This window comes from Sparus aurata, chromosome 24 (genome assembly GCF_900880675.1).
Source record: "Sparus aurata chromosome 24, fSpaAur1.1, whole genome shotgun sequence".
Taxonomy (NCBI): domain Eukaryota; kingdom Metazoa; phylum Chordata; class Actinopteri; order Spariformes; family Sparidae; genus Sparus; species Sparus aurata.
Genome location: NC_044210.1, coordinates 20,227,595 through 20,246,603, shown reverse-complemented (window position 1 = coordinate 20,246,603; position 19,009 = coordinate 20,227,595). Strand labels below are relative to the sequence as shown.

Sequence of the window (19,009 nt, the reverse complement as noted above, 5' to 3'; positions counted from 1 at the left end):
AGAGATGAGGGACTTTTGCCTCTGATGAAAAACTGTGAATACAAGCTAACTGTAATAGCTGACCATGGCCCACTAACACTTCAGTTAACATTTGGACAGGATACACTTCAAAGGTATGGCGTTTGGATAATAGCCTATTATCAGATAAAAAAGTGGTTGAGAAACTGAGAAATGAAACAGAACTCTATCTTTCATTTAAGATACCTGGAGAGCTACATTATGGGAGGCATTGAAGGCTCACGTACGTGGGCATATTATTTCATATAGCAGTGCAGTTAATAAGCAGCGTAGAGAGAGAAAACAGGATAACAGACGACATTAAGACGATAGACCAACAATATGCAATGAATCCCTCCCCGGACCTTCATAAAAGAAAGGTATCCCTTCAGACTGAACTTAATCTGATCTATTCTATAGAAACAACCAAACTCTGACTCAAGCACAACATGAATATTATGAACATGGTGAAAAAGCTGGTAGAATGTTAGCACACCAAATAAAAGAACAAGTTGCATCAAGAACAATTACAGAAATAAGAACCGACTCAGGTCAGACTACTATGGACCCAAAAGAGATAAACTATACTTTTAAAACTTTTTACACTAAATTATACACCTCAGAATCTCCAGGAGATATATCAGTAATTGAAACATTTGTTGAAAAATTAAAGGTCCCGACAATTAGTGTCAGTCATAAAGATTTATTAGATAAACCCATAACTACATCAGAGGTAGAACAAGCCAGACAAAGCATGCAAAGCTCCAAAGCTCCGGGCCCAGACGGCTACACCTCTGAATTATACAAAGCATTTAAAACCCAAGTCTCACCTCTAATACTTGATGTACTTAATGAGGCACTTATTAAGGGTCACCTACCACCAACTTTCTATCTGGAAAATATCTCTTTAATACATAAAAAGTATGAGGACCTCCTGGATCCTGGGTCTTATAGACCAGTGAGCCTGCTGAATGTAGATTATAAAATGTTGGTGAAACTTTTGGCTGCACGTTTGGAGGGAATCCTCCCGACTGTAATATCTCAAGATCAGACAGGATTCATCAAGGACAGGCAGCTATTCTTTAACATACGGAGAATACTTAACATTATCTACACGCAGTCCGTGAACAGTGAACATCCTGACATACTAATCTCTGTAGACGCAGAGAAGGCCTTTGACAGGGTCCAGTGGGATTATCTCTTCTCCACCCTGTCACAGTTTGGAACTGGCTCTGAATTCATCTCCCTTGTTAAATGATTGTACGCTCAGCCTCAGGCGGCAGTGAAAACAAATAACGTTAACTCCAGTTATTTTCCTCTCGGTCGTTCTACTAGGCAGTGACGTCCTCCGTCACCGCTGTTATTTGCACTTTCCACTGAACCTCTCGCTATTTCACTGCGTACAGCAAAAGAATATGAAGGTATTGAAAGAGGAGGGTCAGAACACAAAGTGGCTTCATACACAGATGATCTATTGTTGTTGATCTCAAACCATTCAAAATCAATGCCTGCCATAATGTCAGTGTGCAGGTGGAGCAGAATAACGCGTTAGCTGCTTCACAGCCTGCTAGCCAGGTTTTCTTCTCACACCAGCTCCACGAGAATCCACTTATATGATTTCCCCTCTTGGTAGAAACTTGTTTCATGTTTAAATTTGGTCTGGGAGCTCCAAATTGTTTCGTTGCCAATTTATCTTCGTCACTACGACGACTGACAGGGACTTCTGTCAGAGAAATGATGGAGTTGCTCCGTACACTTAACGTGATGACCTTGAATGTGACAGCGTGGTGGCGACGCCGGCTGTGCTCATGTTACACATGATGAAAGCACGTTAGGGCGAGCCCTCCCAGAACACACAGAGAATGCACTGTAGTCATTGTAAAAACAGGAACAGACAGTGTTGAGAAGGTGTTATACCGCCACCTAGGGACTGCCTGTGAGAAGTGTTTTCTGTTCTGAATAAAGACGTGGAATAACAACAGGTTATGGGCCCAGGAGCGTCGCTGAACAGCTGTTTGTGATATAAACAGTGTTTAGAGCACTTGCTGAAGGCAAAAGGACTGTGGGCCATGGTAATGGAAACAGATGTGCTAGCAGCAGATGCTAACGCTAATGCACCAGCTGAATTTGAACAACAGAGAGAAAAGGCATTTTCTGTTCTGGTGCTGAATGTAAGTTCACCCAGTTGTACCTGATAACAAGCTGTAGACTCCAGAAGAGGCGTGGGATACGCTGAGAGGACACTTTGAGAGAGACACTGAGAGAGTGTTTGGCTGTGCTGCTTCTGCACATGTCCCACACAGAAAGAAGAAAACTGGACAAGAAAGCTGTGAAGCTTCACTTCATGGGACATGCAGACAATGCAAAGGGCCGCCGTCTGTTGGAGAAGAAGAAAGAAGAATCCTGTCAATCATTCAAGGACTAAACACAAACACATTCACTGCCATTACATTCATGAATGTGTGCAGAATGTGCAGATCCCAGAGCAGTATTGTCCAACAGCTGATATGAAGGCAGATGTCTGACAAGAAGAAGGTCTGAGTACCAGTTAGAGTCTGCTGAATATGCTGAATATGTACTCTGCTGTTTACTGTTCAATATGTTACGGACACTGTAAGCAAGGTGAAAGGAAGCAAGAAGGATTTATTATTTCTTGATATTATTTGTGAGGTCAAGCACTGATCTTAGTTATGGAAGTTGCTTAAATGCTTAAATGCCACTGAAACATGAAGTGGGACTGTTGTAAAAACAGTAATTTGGCGTTTTACCGCCACCTAGTGACAACAACAGGAGTCACCATGTTGACTTGTTTCTGTGTCAAGTGACACACACAATATTATATCATATCAGTTTGCATAATGGAGGCTGTTGGACCAGGACTCCTGTTTTATCATCAGACTGGCAGAACATGCTTCCAGTTAATGGACTCCTCAGCTTGACATACTCCTTCTTTACCTTGTGACTTATCACTCATGCTGACACCTGCAAAGACAGAAAATATTATCAAGCTAGCTAGTGTTGTTATCTAACTACAAAGGGTCATTTGATGATACATGCTAACACATGCTGTCAACATAATAATATGAATGTAGGCTACATGTAGCAGCCTAATCGCTACCTCAGAATAATAAGGTTCTATCTGCGTTCACATCAGTTTTCAGATATTGAGGTTTAAAGTTTTAGCATTGCAAATAACAAAACTGAAACATGGAGCACATTCTTTATAGCAGCAGAGTTACATACACCATAAATGTATTCTACAGCTGAGATATCACAATTCTACATGAAGTGTAAATGAGGGTTTTGAAACAGGTCAATTGTAGATAGAACCTTAGTTCTAAAAACTAACAGCTGCCTTGGAATATAAGGTTCTATCTTCAAAAACAGAAAAAGGAACAATGATTATCAAAGAACTTTAACAATTTACTGATACATACTGTTGGAATGTTCAATTTATATGATAAAAAGTGTCTTTTATTGGTTAATATGTTAAATCTTCACTTGCTTCAGTCCCTCCTGCAGGTGATACTCTTTCTTTTATTCCCTCTCCCGCCTGCATTTTCCTCTCTACAAGCACATTACAACACCATCAGAGCAACAAATACAGTCACATCCAAACAATGCCTTGCCAACATCAGTTCAAAAATAGATTTTTATGCTAATACTAAGCGCTAGGTAGCGCTAACCTAACGTTAGCTAGCATTAGCTAACATAACCCAATTCTAAAAGTTGTCTTAAGCAATCATTTTCTTGATTCAATGTTAGCTAATGTTAGCTATCTGTCATTCCTGTGCAAAAAATGGATAATGCCAGCTAACATTAGTTAACGCAAGCTAACATTCTTTCAACAATTCAACTTGCCAAACTAATTTCAAACTTAATTTGAGTCCATATTCTAACTAGTCTGAGATATGATTCAAATCAGTCAGTTGTTATCTTTGGCAAGGAAATGCCAAGCTATCTAACGCAAGCTAACGCTATCTAACGTTAGCTAATGCTGACGCTAACTTGTATCATATCCTAAGTTACTGCAAGCTGACGCAAGCTAAAGTTAGCTAGCATTAGCTAACATGACCCAATTCTGAAAGTTGTCTCAGCAATCATTCTCAGACTAGTTACTGCTAGCTTGTTACTGCTAGCTAACGTTAGCTAATGCTAGCAGTAACTAGGTCTGAGAATATGATTCAACTCAAGTTGGAAAAGATGTTTGGCTATTTTCTGTAGGAATAACAGATAGCTAACACTAGCTAACGTTAGCAAATGTTACATAACGTTAGATAGCGTTAGCTTGCGTTAGCTAGCTTGGCATTTCCTTGCCAAACATACCTTCTGACTTGATTTGAATCATATTCTCAGACTAGTTAGAATATGATTCAAATTAAGTTTGAAATGATGTTTGGCAAGGAAGTGATTGTTGAATTGTTGGAATGAATGTTAGCTTGCGTTAGCTAATGTTCGCTGGCAGAATCCGCACAGGAATGACAGGAATGACAGGTAGCTAACGTTAGCTAACGTTGAATCAAGGAAATGATTGCTATGTCAGCTTGTGTTAGCTAATGTTAGCTAGTATTAATTATTTTTCAAACAGGTATGACAGATAGCTAACGATAGCTAACGATAGCTAAGGCTAGCTAACGTTTGCTCCTCTTGCTAGCTTGCGTTAGCTAATGTTAGCTAGCATTAGCTATTTTTTGCAGGAATGACAGATAGCTAACACTTGCCATCGTTAGCTAGTGTTACATAATGTTAGCTTGCGTTAGCTAGCTTTAGCTAACATGAGCTAGCTTGATATTTCCTTGCCAGAATTCATTTCCAACTTGATTTGATTCATATTCTAAGACTAGTTACTGCTAGCTAACGCAAGCTAATGACAACACCTACTTGTATCATATTCTAAGTCCAGTTACTGCTAGCTAACACAAGCAAACGTTATCTAACGCTAGCTAACGTTAGCTAGTGTTAGTTCTCTGTCATTCCTGTGCTAAAAATAGCTAATGCTAGCTAACATTAGCTAACGCAAGCTGACATAGTAATTATGTCCTTGCCAACATCAAGCTAACACAAACTAATGTTAGCTAATGCTAACTTGTATCATATTCTAAGTCTAGTTACTGCTAGCTAATGTTGGCTAATGCTAGCAGTAACTGGTCTTTGTTAGTTGGAGATGAATTTTTGCAAGGAAATGTCAAGCTAGCTAATGTAAGCTAAAGCTAGCTTGCGAGAAGAGTTAATGTTACCTAACACAAGCTAACACCAACTAATGTTAGCTAACGCTAAAGCTTACTTGTATCATATTCTAAGTCTAGTTACTGCTAGCTAACGTTGGCTGATGCTAGCAGTAACTGGTCTTAGTTAGTTGGAGATTAATTTTGGCAAGGAAATGTCAAGCTAGCTAATGTTAGCTAAAGCTAGCCAGCGAGAGGAGTTAATGTTAGCTAACACAAGCTAACACCAACTAATGTTAGCTAACGCTTAAGCTAACTTGTATCATATTCTAAGTCTAGTTACTGCTAGCCAACGCAAGCTAACGTTAGCTAACGTGGGCTAGCGCTGGCTAACATTAGCTAGTGTTAGCTATCTGTCATTCCTGTGCCAAAAGTGGTTAAGGTAGTAAATCATTTCCAGCTTGATTTGAATAATATTCTAATACTAGTTACTGCTAGCTAATGCAAGCTAATGCTGACGCTTACTTGTATCATATTCTAAGTCTCGCTACTGCTAGCTAACGTTACCTAGTGTTAGCTATCTGCCATTCATGTGCAAAAGATAGCTAATGCTAGCTAACATTAGACTATCTTTTGCAATGTTAACTAACCCTGGATAACGTTTGCTACTGTTAGCTGAGGCTAATATAACTTGTATCCTATTCTAAGTCTATTTACTGCTAGTCTAACGCAAGTTAATGTTAGCTAACTAAAATAATAATAAATAATATAAATAATTAAATAATTTCCCAGTCTGGGATCATTAAGGTAATTCTATCTATCTATCTAACCCTGGCTACGTTTGCTAGTTGTTAGCTAACGCTAACGGTAACTTGTATCCTATTCTAAGTCTAGTTACTGCTAGCTCACGCAAGTTGATGTTAGCTAACCCCGGCTAACGTTTGTTATGTTAGCTACGGTAACTTTTGTCTTAATGCTAAGTTCCAGGTTTCTGCTAGCTAACACAAGTTAATGCTAGCTAACCCTGGCTAACGTTTGCTAAGTATTAGCTATTTTGCCATTCATTGTGCAAAAGATAGCTAATGCTAGCTAAACATTAGCTAACGCAAGCTAACATTAGCTATTTTCTGCCAGTAATGACAGCTTCAGGACACTGTGAGGGTCTGGAGGGGAACAGTCTGCGAAACAGCAGATACTGAAGAATCACAAGACCAAGCCTGCTTGCATACCTATCTGTTACAATCTTCATTGATCAATGGCTAATAAGAAGTTGGCCGAAGATCTTGAAGAATCAAGAAGTCTCTGGGCTTCCTGTCACAGGAAATAACTCAAGTGGTATACTGAACAGAGAGGCCTAAGGAATTGCTGGAGGAAATTAAACAACTGAAAAAAAGAGGGTACAAGTTAAGGACAAGAAAATCGAACAACTGGAAAAAAGAATTGATGACTTGGAGCGTATTCAAGGATGGATGACCTGTTGATATCAGGGCTTGAAATAAAACGCTCTTATGCACAGGCAGCAGCCAGTGGTGGGGGAGAGGAAAACCAGCTAAATCCTGCTTCAAATCCTGAATTACCAATGTTCGAACAACAGGTAATCAACTTCTTTGATAATAATGGCATTACAATAGACAGTAAGAACATTGCCGCTTGCCATACTTTGCCTCAGAAAAGACCGCAAAAAGACAAATATCCTGATTGGCTTTGTCAACAGGAAGCACAAATGGAGGTGCTTAGGAATGCCAGAAAAATTAAAGGGAACGGGTGTTTATGTGAATGAGCACCTAACTAAGAGAAATGCTGCAATTGCAAGAGAAGCAAGGATTCTGAGGAAAGAAAAGGAAGATTCAAGACACCTGGACAAGAAACTGTAGAGTTTTCATCAAGCTGAACGGACCTCGTGAAGAAGCAAAAGTGATCGCTGTCAAGGATATAACAGAGCTGGATCAATACAAATGACTGAATATTGCTGTGTATCACCCAGATTGAAAGAAGTCAACGCTATGAAACACAATAAACTGGATATATGACACAACCAGACAACACAGTAAGAGCAGATTCTGGTCATTCTGATTATGAAAATCTGCAATTTAAAACGTTCGATTATACAGAGTATAAACCACAAGACATGCAAAATGATCTTGATCCAGAGAACAATTTTTATACAAAAATAAAGAATACTTGTGAATACTTTACCGAGGACCATTTTGAGGCCCAAATGACTCTCAGAGATTCATTGTCCATTATACATTTCAACTGTAGGAGTCTTAATACACATTTTTCTAAGATCTTAGATTGTTTAGCACAAACAAAAAATACATTTTCTGCAATAGCAATCTCAGAGACATGGCTTGGCTATGAAGAGCAATCTTCCTTGTACCAAATAGAAGGATATAATGCGTTCTTCAAAAGTAGAAATTGTCAAAAAGGCGGGGGAGTAGCATTGTACATTGATCAGAACTTGAGAAGTAAACTTGTCAGTAGGAAGTGTCTAATCCTGGATAATATCATGGAATGTGTTACAGTAGAGATTGAGATTGAAAAGTCAAGAAATGCCATAATAAGTTGTGTGTATTGAAAACCAGGGTCCTGTATGGAAAAGTTTCAGGAAACAATGATTGATCTGTATGAGGATATAAATAGTAAAAGGCTCTTTGTCTGTGGAGATTTCAATGTTGATCTGCTCAATCCTCAAAAACAAAATACTGTTCCAGAATTTATTCACTCCATGTACAGTTTATGCTTGTATCCATCCATAACAAGACCAACTCGAATAACAAAAAGCAGTGCAACCCTGATTGATAACATATTCACTAATGCTACAGAAAGTGAAATAACAAGTGGAGTTTTAATTACTGATATATCCGACCATCTACCAGTCTTTACAGTAATAAAGAGAGTTATCAAATCAGTAACACAAAACAAAAAAAATCATAGTAAAAAGGTTAAAATCTCAAGAGGCTATTTCTAGACTAAAGAATGAACTAAAGGAACAAAATTGGGATAATGTTTATGTAGACGATGTAAATATTGCATATGATGCATTTCTCAAAATATTTATGACTTTGTATGAAAAACATTGCCCTCTAGTTAGTAAAGTAATGAACCATAAATGTACAGAAAAGCCCTGGTTTACTAGGGGTATTCAAAAAGCATGTAAGAGAAAGAATAAACTGTACAAAGACTTCTTGAGAAAGAGGACAAAAGAGGCAGAATGTACTTATAAGCAATACAAGAACAGATTAACTAGTATTATAAGATCAAGTCAAATGAACTATTATGGAGAAGAATAAAAGTAACATTAAAAATACTTGGAGTGTTTTAAACAAACTAATCAAAAAGGGAAATCAAAATGCTGACATTCCAACTGAATTCCTAACAAACGATAGAACTTTGATCAATCAACCCAATGAAATTGTAAATCAGTTTAACCAATATTTCACGAATATTGGCCCTAAACTGGCTAAAGAAATAGTCAACACTAATCAAGTTGATGCTTTAAGCAAAATACCAACCACTGATAAAACTATATTTATTCAAGCTACTGATGAAAATGAAATAATTTCAGTGGTCAAAAACTGCAAGACTAAGACGTCAGCTGACTGGAATGGACTGGACATGTCAGTATTAAAAGACATTATTGAATGTGTTGTCAAACCAATCTCGTACATTTTTAATCTTTCTTTACAATCGGGGGTTTTCCCAGAAAAAATGAAGATGGCTAAAGTGATGCCTATCCACAAGGCTGGTGATAAACATGAATTCACTCATTATAGACCCATTTCCATTCTGTCACAGTTTTCTAAGATACTGGAGAAGATATTCCATAAAAGATTATTCAGTTATGTAGATAAGCAAAGTATTCTTTGTGAACAGCAGTATGGTTTTAGACCTAATAGGACCACTACCTTAGCATTAGTGGACCTTGTAGAAAAAATATCAAATGCCATAGACAACAAACAATATGCTGTTGGTGTGTTCTTAGACCTCACCAAAGCTTTTGATACAGTGAATCATGAATTGCTACTCCAAAAACTTTACAGATATGGGATGAGAGGAGTGGCCTTTTCTTGGCTCCAGACTTATTTGAAGAATAGATCTCAGTATGTCCACATCAATGGCACTGATTCCCAGTTGCTGACAGTGACCTGCGGCCTCCCACAGGGGCAGTGTTGGGTCCTTTTCTGTTTCTTATGTATATTAATGACCTTTGCTTAGTTTCAAAAACATTAAACCTTATTTTATTCGCTGATGACACCAACATGCTTAGTTGTGGTAAAAATGTAGAAACATTAATTGATATAGTAGAAAAACAATTATTTTTGTTAAAGAAGTGGTTTGATTCAAATAAGTTAACCCTCAATTTAAAGAAAACCAAATTTATAGTTTTTGGAAATCGTGCCATTGATGTTCATAGAAATGTAATAATTAATGACACTGAGATAGAACGAGTGAATGAAATAACATTTCTTGGAGTACTTTTACAAAATAAGCTCAGCTGGAAGCCCCATATAAACCACATCAAGGCAAAACTATGTAAATCTCTTGCAATAATATCTAAAGTCAAAGAACTTTTACATGAAAAAATGTATATATTTTATACTGTTCCCTGGTCCTTCCTTACATGACCTATGGTCTAGAAGTTTGGGGAAACACTTATAAAACTAATCTTAATCCAATTACTATAATTCAAAAAAGAGCGATCCGCATTGTGAATAAAGTGGCTTACAGGGAACATACAAATGAGCTTTTCATCAAGCTAAAAGCATTAAAATTAAAGGACTTGGTTGACTTTAAAACAGCACAATTTATGTACAACATAAGCCATAACAAGTTACCTGTGCATATTCAGGGATTATTCCAAAAACGAGACTGTGGTTATAATTTCCGAAAGGAAGAAATGTTTAAAAAAACATATGTGAGAACAAGTGCAAAGCAGCATTGTGTTTCTTTTGTTGGGATTAATGTCTGGAGTAAATTGGGCCAAGAGCAAAAAGACTGTAAAACTTTAATTCAATTTAAAACTCTTTTGAAGATATCATTTATAAAAACATATGTTGAGAATGGATGCTAAGGATGCAAAAATTAAGAAGATTCTTTCTTTTCTTCTTTGGGACGATCTGAAAATAAAAAATGTATGAGTGCATGCATAAGACAAGGGCAGCTTCTATTGTTTATGTGTGTAAATACACTGGGATAGGAGCAATAAGCTTAGCTTCTGCCTATTCCACTTCAGACTTGATGTTTATCTATGTCTTTATCTGTTAAATGTTTAAATGTCTGAATAAATCAAAATAAATCTGAATCTGAATCTGAGTCTCTGTCACTTGGTTCTGTGGCAGAGGTCGGGAACCAACGTCCAATGTTTTCTGATTGATTTATTAGGTATAAATTGTATTTGTTTCTTTGCACAGTAAAACAAAGCAGCAGAAACACAGCAAGAACAAAAAGCAGACTGTGCAGCTGAGATTCAGAAAAGCCCTCCAAGCTTCAAACAGGAATCGGACCTCAAAAGTTCTGACGTCCAAATCCAAAAGTCCTCTAATATAGAAACCTGGTCACAAGTTGACATTGGATCAAACAGCAAGCGTAAGGTGGCCCACAGGAAACAGCAACAACATCCAATAAAATAAAGATGAAGTGATAAATCCAACAAGAGGTTTGTGTGTGTTCTCAGATGTTGTGGTCCTCTTTCACACACACCAACATCCTGTGGCTCACTCTCAGTGTGTGAGGAGAGTGGCAGAGGTGAAGAGGTTCAGGGAGAACAGGGAGAAGCAGCCTGATGGACAGATTGTGTTTCTGTGTATGAGAGTCATGTCATGTCCATGTTTGCATGCTGAAAGAGGATGTGCTGCTCTGACCCCCCTCCTCCTTTCAGGGTGGAGCCTGCTGGAGTCCGATGGTTGACACCAGGTCTGAGGAAGTGTGAGTGTCTTTTTACTGTCATTCATCAAAACACTGTGACATCACTCATTCACATCTGTGATGTCATCATCACACTGATGATGACACATTAATAACTGCAGCTGTGTTGTGTCTTTTTCTCTCCATCAGATTCCTGTGAGCTCACAGTCGACACAAACACAGTCAACAGATACATCAAACTGTCTGACAACAACAGGAGGATGACATATGTGAAGGAGGTTCAGTCATATCCTGATCATCCAGAGAGGTTTGATTCCTTCTGTCCTCAGCTGCTGTGTAGAACTGGTCTGACTGGTCGCTGTTACTGGGAGGTCAAGTGGAGAGGAAGTGTTGATATATCAGTGAGTTACAGAAGAATCAGAAGGAAAGGAGACAGAGACTGTGTGTTTGGAGGGAATGATCAGTCCTGGAGTCTGTGGTGCTCTGATGATGGTCATTACTCTGTCTGGCACAATAACAGACCAACAGACATCTCCTCCTCCTCCTCCTCCTCCTCCTCCTCCTCCTCCTCCTCCCCTCCTCCTCCTCCTCCTCTCCTCCTCCTCCTCCTCTGGTAGAGTAGCAGTGTATGTGGACTGTCCTGCTGGCACTCTGTCCTTCTACAGAGTCTCCTCTGACTCACTGATCCACCTCCACACCTTCAACACCACATTCACTGAACCTCTTTATCCTGGATTTGGGTTCTTGTGGTCCAGTTCTGGTTCCTCAGTGCGTCTGTGTGGTGTTTAGTGTGCAGAGTCTCCTCCTGTCACAGAAACATTGTCAGTGCTGAACAGTTGAGTCTGTACAGGATCACAGTCACATCAATCTTTCAGCTTCTTGGAATAAATTCATCAGTCAACTTTGTACAAAATGATTCAAAGTGATTGAAAAGATTCTTCATTTCCATTTGAAACTTCTTCTTCCATTAAATTGTGGATTAAATTGCGTTGACTTGTACTTTCTGTCATGTGTTGTTTTGAATTCTGGCTCTTGTTCCAATAAAATCCACAACTATTAGTGAAATGTAAGAAAGAGAAAACATTGAGTCGTCTGCAGCTTTAATTGTAAAGAATCATTGTGAACAAAGTTGTAAATGGACAGTAAAATCTGATCAAATGTACTCGACACTCCACCTGAAACACTCTGACTTGTTTCATGTGTTTCTAATGATGAAACTAAAAGTTTGATGGTGTTGGTTAACACATGTAATTCTGTCCGTAGTGACAGAGTCAGAAACTGCACAACATCTCTTCATTTCTGTCTGATTATTCTATGAGAAGAAAACACATTTGAATGACAATCATTGTGTTTCTCTCAGTGTTTTGTGGCTGTTGAAGTCCGGCTGTATTTTCAGGACGTTTGTTGGATTTGAATCTGGTCCGTCAAACTAAACAGCTGTGAGAAAAGTCTTTCTCTGTCTGAGCCGGTTGGCTGAAGATGTTTGGAAGTCTGAGAGCCGGATGAAATACTGAAACACTTTCACACATCACAAACTAAACTAACAAACTTTCTAACGTAGTGAAACTGTGTGTGTGACAGATTGTAAGTCATTGTGTCCTTGTTGTAAATTCAGCATTAAATCTTTCAGCTGAAGTTGTTTGTCTCCTTGTAAAAAGTGTCAGTTTGTGGCAGCATGTCTGTACCAGCCTGTCTGCTTCTGTGTCTAAAGTGCTAAAGTCTTACCTGCCAACATTGATCAGCTGTTTGAACACACTGTTTACACTGATGTCACCATTTACACTCCATTTATGAAAGAAGAAACATGTTATTGATCTAAACATGTCACATGTTACAAAGACACTAAACAGGAACAATATAGGCTCCTTCTTTGTCCCCGTGGAGAAAGTCCCCAGACTCCCTTAACAAATGTGTCAGTTTAGTGAGTTGTTGAGTTGGAGACACTTTCTAAAGTGTGTGAAACTCTGTCTCTGACTCATTCTGCATTATTTGGACCTTGTTGATAATTCAGCAGATGTTCTACATGAAGAATGTTTTCCTGTGTGTCCGAGTGATGTTGGTGTTCAGCAGGAGGTGACAGATGTTGACACCGGGTCTGAGCCGCCTCTCGCTCCTTTCATTACAAACCAAGCCGCCATTTCTACAAACTCTCCACTTTTATTGACGTCTTCCTTTAATTCATCTCAACACTTCTATTCAATACTTCACTTTCTCACAAGATCCCAGAAACACACACCAAGATTTTTCTCCTTGATGCAGTTTAAACAGAACAAATGTGTGATAACACAACTGTGACGTCAACACACACACACACACACACACACGTGAACACATTCCAGTGTGTCCTCTTCCTCCATCTTCTTCTTCTTCGTTGGTGTCCATGCTGTCTCTCTGCAGAGCACCAACAGACCCAACACATATCTGCAGGGGCAGAGCGCCCTCTGGTGGCTGCACACACACACTGCATCTCTGTGTGGAGAGTCACAAAGCCCTCTGGTTTCTATCACAGCAGCTAAATCACACAGACAAATATATTGTGTCTACAAGCACAATGTGACTGACAGCTTGACACACCTGCAGCAGGTAGCTCAGTGTGCTGGAGGACTGGCAGGAAGTTGTGACACTGTGACTTCAGTCCTGGAGTCAGTCTGAGCTTTGAACACAGCTCTTCAAATAAAAGAGGCAGAAGCTCAAAGCAGGACGTTCAGCTCTCTGATGAGCTGCTCTGGAGGTTGTGGGTTTGAATCCTGACTCTTTATAAAGCTGCTGCTCAGAAGAAGGAGTGAAAACCTCTGAGAGACTCTTTGCTCTCGTCCTCCTGTTAGCTCAGCAGGAGAAACCAGCGCTGGAAGTTTGGAGGTCGAGGGTTTGATTCCTGATTGATTTTTGAGCGTTGAGGTTTAAAACAGTGAAATGTGACAGAAACAAAGAGCATCAGTCAGATCTGTTAGCTCAGCTGATAGAAGCTGGTCAGCAGCTCTGAGGTTGTGGGTTCAAGTCTTGTTTGGGTTCAGTTATTATAACAGTGGGACTAAAAAGCTGAAAGTGCAAAGCGTCCAGAGAAGAGGTCCAGATGTGAAGTGGACCTTGTAGTACGCTGGGTTCAGTATCTGGCTGGCAGTACCATATATTTGGATGTTGAACTTGTTATATTTCACTGTATGAAGAGGAGCAGACGTGGAAAATGAAACCTCCGTGTTGTCTTCAAACTTGTTTTGGCCTTTATTGAGTGAACAGCTGACAGGAAACAGGCTGCCAGAGAGGAGGAGCGACACACAGCAAAGGGCCTGATGCCGGGACTGGAACCTGCAGCCTCTGTACATGAGACGCTCGACCAACTGAGCTAAACGGCACAGCGGTTTGTAGAACAAAGTCTAGACTTGTAAGAGTTCATCCCACTGAGTTCTATTGGGGCTCTGCTGGAGAAGCTCTGAACTTGTGGAGGTCCGAGTGTTTAGATCTCAGTCATCGGAACAATGAATGAAGGTGCATTTGTTCACCTTTTCTGTTGTTGCTCTCTGTTCCAACAACCCTCTGTGTGATTGGCTGCAGGTGTGTGTGTGTGTGTGTGTGTGTGTGTGTGTGTGTGAGGGACTTCAGGATGTCCAGGGAGCTGATTGGAGGTCAGAGTTTCAGGGCGGCTCCCCCCAGTTCCTGTAGTCGTCCCTGACCAGAAAGCTGCCGGCGTTTTCAACACTTTGCCACTTTATTACTGAGCCGTTGTTATTGTTGGTGGTTTCCTGAGATTCCTGGTCTTCCTGCTGAGTTGTTGTCAGTAGTTTTAACGGGGGGTTTGTTCCGACCCTCATACGTGTTTCTGTGTCAGTAAGCCTCTGTGTGATTGGCTGCAGGTGTGTTTCCTGATTCCAGGTTGTCCAGGGAGCTGATCCTGTTCCACACTGCCAGCATGTTTGCTCATGTTGCAACATGTGTTTTTGAATCAGAGCATTTGAAGATAAATGATGAAGCATTACGACATTCAAATGAATCAAAGTGTTTGTAGCGTGTGGTCCGGGGTTCCAGCATTGTTCAGGTGGCAGGAGACTCTGCTCCAAGTCCAACATCTGTCCGCTTTCTCTCAGAATCACTATCAAACCATCTGGACAACTGTCCCATAACCCCCTGCTTCCATCTGTGAGAGACCTGGGGAGGGGACTCGACCCCCTCCAGTCCTGGTTTCACCTGCTGAGCTCACAGGAAGCAACAACCAAAGAGTCTGTCAGAGGTTTCCACTCCTTCTGCTGAGCAGCAGCTTCACAAAGACTCTTTTATTGGACACATCTCTTCTCTGAGCGCTTTCAAGGTTTCATCTCTCAGTGCTGGACTGCAACAGTCACCGAGTGTCCTGAGATCAAACTGTGAGCTGTAGAGAGTCTACCTGAGCTGCTGACCAGACAGGTGGACACCTTCACAGCTGACTGTGTGTTTATTGATCCTGGAGAAACTGCATGACGATAAAGCTTTGACTGACTGACTGATTGATTGATTGATTGATTGATTGATTGAATCAGTGAATGGAGGCGTTGGAACTCGAGTTGTTCAAAGAGAATCAGACTCCCCCACAGAAATGGTACATTCCGGGGGCTGTGCAGCCAATCAGCCGCCTGTAGCCTATAAAGCTGAGCTGCTGCCACACACACAGTGTTTGGTTCCTCAGTGTGGCGTGCGTACCTGCTCAGGTGAGTGATGTCATGACTTGGTGTTGGTGAAGTGATGCTACTTTAGGTTTGGACACATTCTGGGAGCTGCTGTTGGGTTCTGGATCACATGTGTTGGGCTGTTGGTCCACTGGGTCTCTATTTAATCATCATTATGGTTGACTGTCACTTCAAGTGTTGCTAAAGAGCACTTTGGTTAAATCAAAGGAGAATTTACCATCATGAGTTTCCTTTGTAAAGTCACCAGTCTGAGTCTGTTGCTCATTATTTCTGTCTGTTTGTTTTATAGGAAACCTACTGAAGCGTTTCCAAATCATCACGCTCAATCTTCAATAAAATAACTGAAGAACAGAATGTGAAATCCTGAACTTGTGATTCTAACAGATCATCTATGGTGGGTTAGTTTATCTGCAGCACCAACAGTTTGTCAGGAGAGCTGAAGTCAGCTGACATTTCTGAGAACAAACATCAGATTTCTTTGTTGAGAGAGTCGTTTCCTGACCTTTGAGCTGACGTCAGATCAGTTCCTTCACAGGTGAGTTCCTCATTGTGTTTGCATCTTCTTCCTGATGCCTCTCTATCACCTCCACATTATATATTCATGAGTTGTTGTTCACAGCAGACGTCACCTGGACAGTCCACTCTAGTTGTAAACCACGTTTGACTGCATGTGAGCTTTATTCCACAATAATACCTGCCTCAGCGTATAGAGAGTGTTGTTACTCCACAACAGGCTGAGTGCTAAATGACTTCAGAACCGGCTGACACACCATCCAGTCTGATTTAAATGGACTTTGAATGTTTCCATGTTACAGTGTGTGACTGATGAACAGGCCAGGAGGATTAATGTACAGACGGACGGCAGCAGTCCAGGGACAATTCTAATAGAAATGTAGAAACAGGTGACAGAGGAGCACAACAGTTCTGGGAGTGGCTCCTCTTTGTCCTCACAGAACCTCAGATGAGCTGATTTCTTCTTGTGGTCCTGTGTGCTGGTGAACCTCTGGTCCAGCAGCTTCTTGCTGTAGTAGATCTGCCAGGCGTGCAGCTGCACGGCGATCACCATCAGCAGGTACGTGGGACACCAGGCTCAGCTGGCTGACTGTCACCTGACAATGAAAAGACAACAGCCACAACAAGTAGAACATCAACAGTTTGAAGGTTTGTGTCAGTTTCTACAGCCTGTAGTGTTTCTGTCTGATTGTGTCTGCATGTGATTAGTTTCAGACGTTCAGCAGAAACACAGCCCTGCACGATGAGAAGAGGGGCGGACCCCGGGACCAGAACTTTAGAACCAGCTGCCGTCCAGCTGACGAGGCCTGAAGGACTCGCTGGTGAAAAGGTAGCAGGTGAGAACAGACGAGGCGTTTGAAGACCGTCCTGTAATGAGGAACTAACTTTGTTATCTGTCAGATTCTTGTTGCTAACAGGAAACTTTCACTTTGTTTCTTCTTCTTCCAGGTGCGTCAGATCCTGAGAGGGAACTCACCGTGATGTCTTTGACACCAAATAACTTCCACACACATTCAAACAAAACTAACATTTAAACACGCTTTAAAAATGTAGAATATGTCTAGAAGATGACACAGCAGCCTTTCACAATAAGATGTAGTTCAGCTGTTTGAACCCCTCGTCTTCTACATGAACTGACCAAGATGAAGAAAAACCTGTTTTCTTTGTTCAATATGTCGACTATTAATGCATTCTCAAGTATAACACAGTATTACACTTGGAAATGCATTAATAAACATATTGAAAGTTATTTTAAATTCTTTGCTACAAAGAAAACAGGTTTTTCTTCATCTTGGTCTCAGTTCATGTAGAAGACGAGGGGTTCAAATATATATCCAGATCACACCACAGAATAACCAATGTTCAAACTGAAAGTGGCAAAAAAATGTTTTTGTGGTAGTAGAACCCCAAAGATAGCTTAATATAGTAATTAATAAATAACATAATGTTAATATAATTAATATAACACATGGTGTCTCTTTCTCTGTCAGTGTCAGTGGATGTTGAAGGTGCTGGAGGAGCTCCAGAGAACAGAGGAGCGTCCTCCTCTCAGACTGAAGGTAAAGCTGCTGTTGTCTCTGGTTTGTATGGAAGCCCTGAAGGACCAAGTGTAGTTTGATGGAGGTGAAATATATGACATTAGCTATTGTCTTAGTTATCAAGGGACTTCACAAAGAATGTGATAAATCTGTGATTTGGTTAAAGAGAGTTCAGAGTTACAGTCGTTTGGGGGAATCAGTAACTGTTTTCTCACTTAGTGTCTGTTTGGTGATGTTTGAATTTATGTCAGACAGAATGAATAATAACAGGATATTTTTGCTCAACTGTTGAATGTCTCTTGGATTGAATAACATGATGATGTCATAAACATCCAGGAATGAAGTCAAACTAAGCAGGGTTGTCCAGGCTTTGTGTGCAGGCAGCCAGAAAAGTCTCATAATGGAATAAATGCATGAAAAAGGACTCACAAATGTATTTGGGGAGTTGTATATGACTCCATACACAAATGCATTTTCAGTGCACACACAAATATGCCTCAATCCATATATAAGTAAAACAAAATTCACATATAAAAATAAGATTTGTAAACATATTTTTTAGGTAATTTTAGATCATAAATTCAGTTGGAAGCCACATATAGAATATATTAAAAAGAAATGAGCTAAATCTGTTGGTATTATTTACAAAGTAGGAGATTTGTTGAACAACACTTCTCACTTACACTTCTGGGAGTTAAATAATGGAACGGACTTAGTGGTGAACTGAAATTGTGTAGATCACGGTTGAGTTTCAAAAAAACATTGAAAGGTGAAATAATTAAGGATTACAATGTAAAATGACTGAAAAGTGAAATGATTAAGAAGTAAGAATTTAGAGTAAATTATTGTTATGTTTTCTGGGTTTTTTCTTCTTCTTTCTATAACTGATATTTTGGGTTATTTCATGGATTGCACAGGATAGGCAAAAATAACCCTCGGCTTTAACCTGTTCCTTTTTCGGTTACAGAGTTTGTTTAAAATTTTTGTTGTGAGAAAATGTTGAGTGGAAGTCTGTATGATAATATTTGCGATTCACAAATGTGTTTTTTCTGTGAGGGGGTCGTCTGCAGCCAATCAGACGTCTCACTCCTTCACAGCCAATCACCAGCTGTTGTTAGACAGAGCAGCGAGGCACCAATCTGCCGTCCTTTTGGCGGCTCGGTCCGCGGTTTTAGACAGAGGGCGGCAAATCGGGGGTTCCGCCGTTTTTCCTCCTCGGAGGGTACACTTATTTCCACCTCACCTGCTATCTAAAAACGAGGCGTCAATG

At 40.1% G+C, this 19,009-nt stretch overlaps 1 protein-coding gene and 2 long non-coding RNA genes across 4 annotated transcripts in view; 2 read left to right on the top strand and 1 right to left on the bottom strand.

Annotated features, from left to right (window-relative positions):
* Positions 1-19,009, top strand: part of LOC115576539 (ribonuclease inhibitor-like) — a gene marked incomplete at its 3' end in the record, with an annotated part of 88,944 nt that overhangs the window by 41,460 nt on the left and 28,475 nt on the right. The window lies entirely within an intron of this gene.
* Positions 13,191-14,104, bottom strand: LOC115576711 (uncharacterized). The gene is made up of 2 exons (XR_003982919.1): positions 13,605-14,104; positions 13,191-13,499 (listed from the first exon to the last, which is right to left on the bottom strand). It is a non-coding gene; the product is annotated as an uncharacterized LOC115576711 (long non-coding RNA).
* LOC115576700 (uncharacterized) lies at positions 14,510-17,314 on the top strand. Of its 2 annotated transcripts, XR_003982907.1 has the most exons (5): positions 15,548-15,709; positions 15,978-16,223; positions 16,642-16,760; positions 16,910-17,037; positions 17,150-17,314. It is a non-coding gene; the product is annotated as an uncharacterized LOC115576700 (long non-coding RNA). The 2 variants fall into 2 exon arrangements; XR_003982906.1 differs by lacking the exons at positions 16,642-16,760; positions 16,910-17,037; positions 17,150-17,314 and adding an exon at positions 16,504-16,635 and having other exon boundaries at positions 14,510-15,709.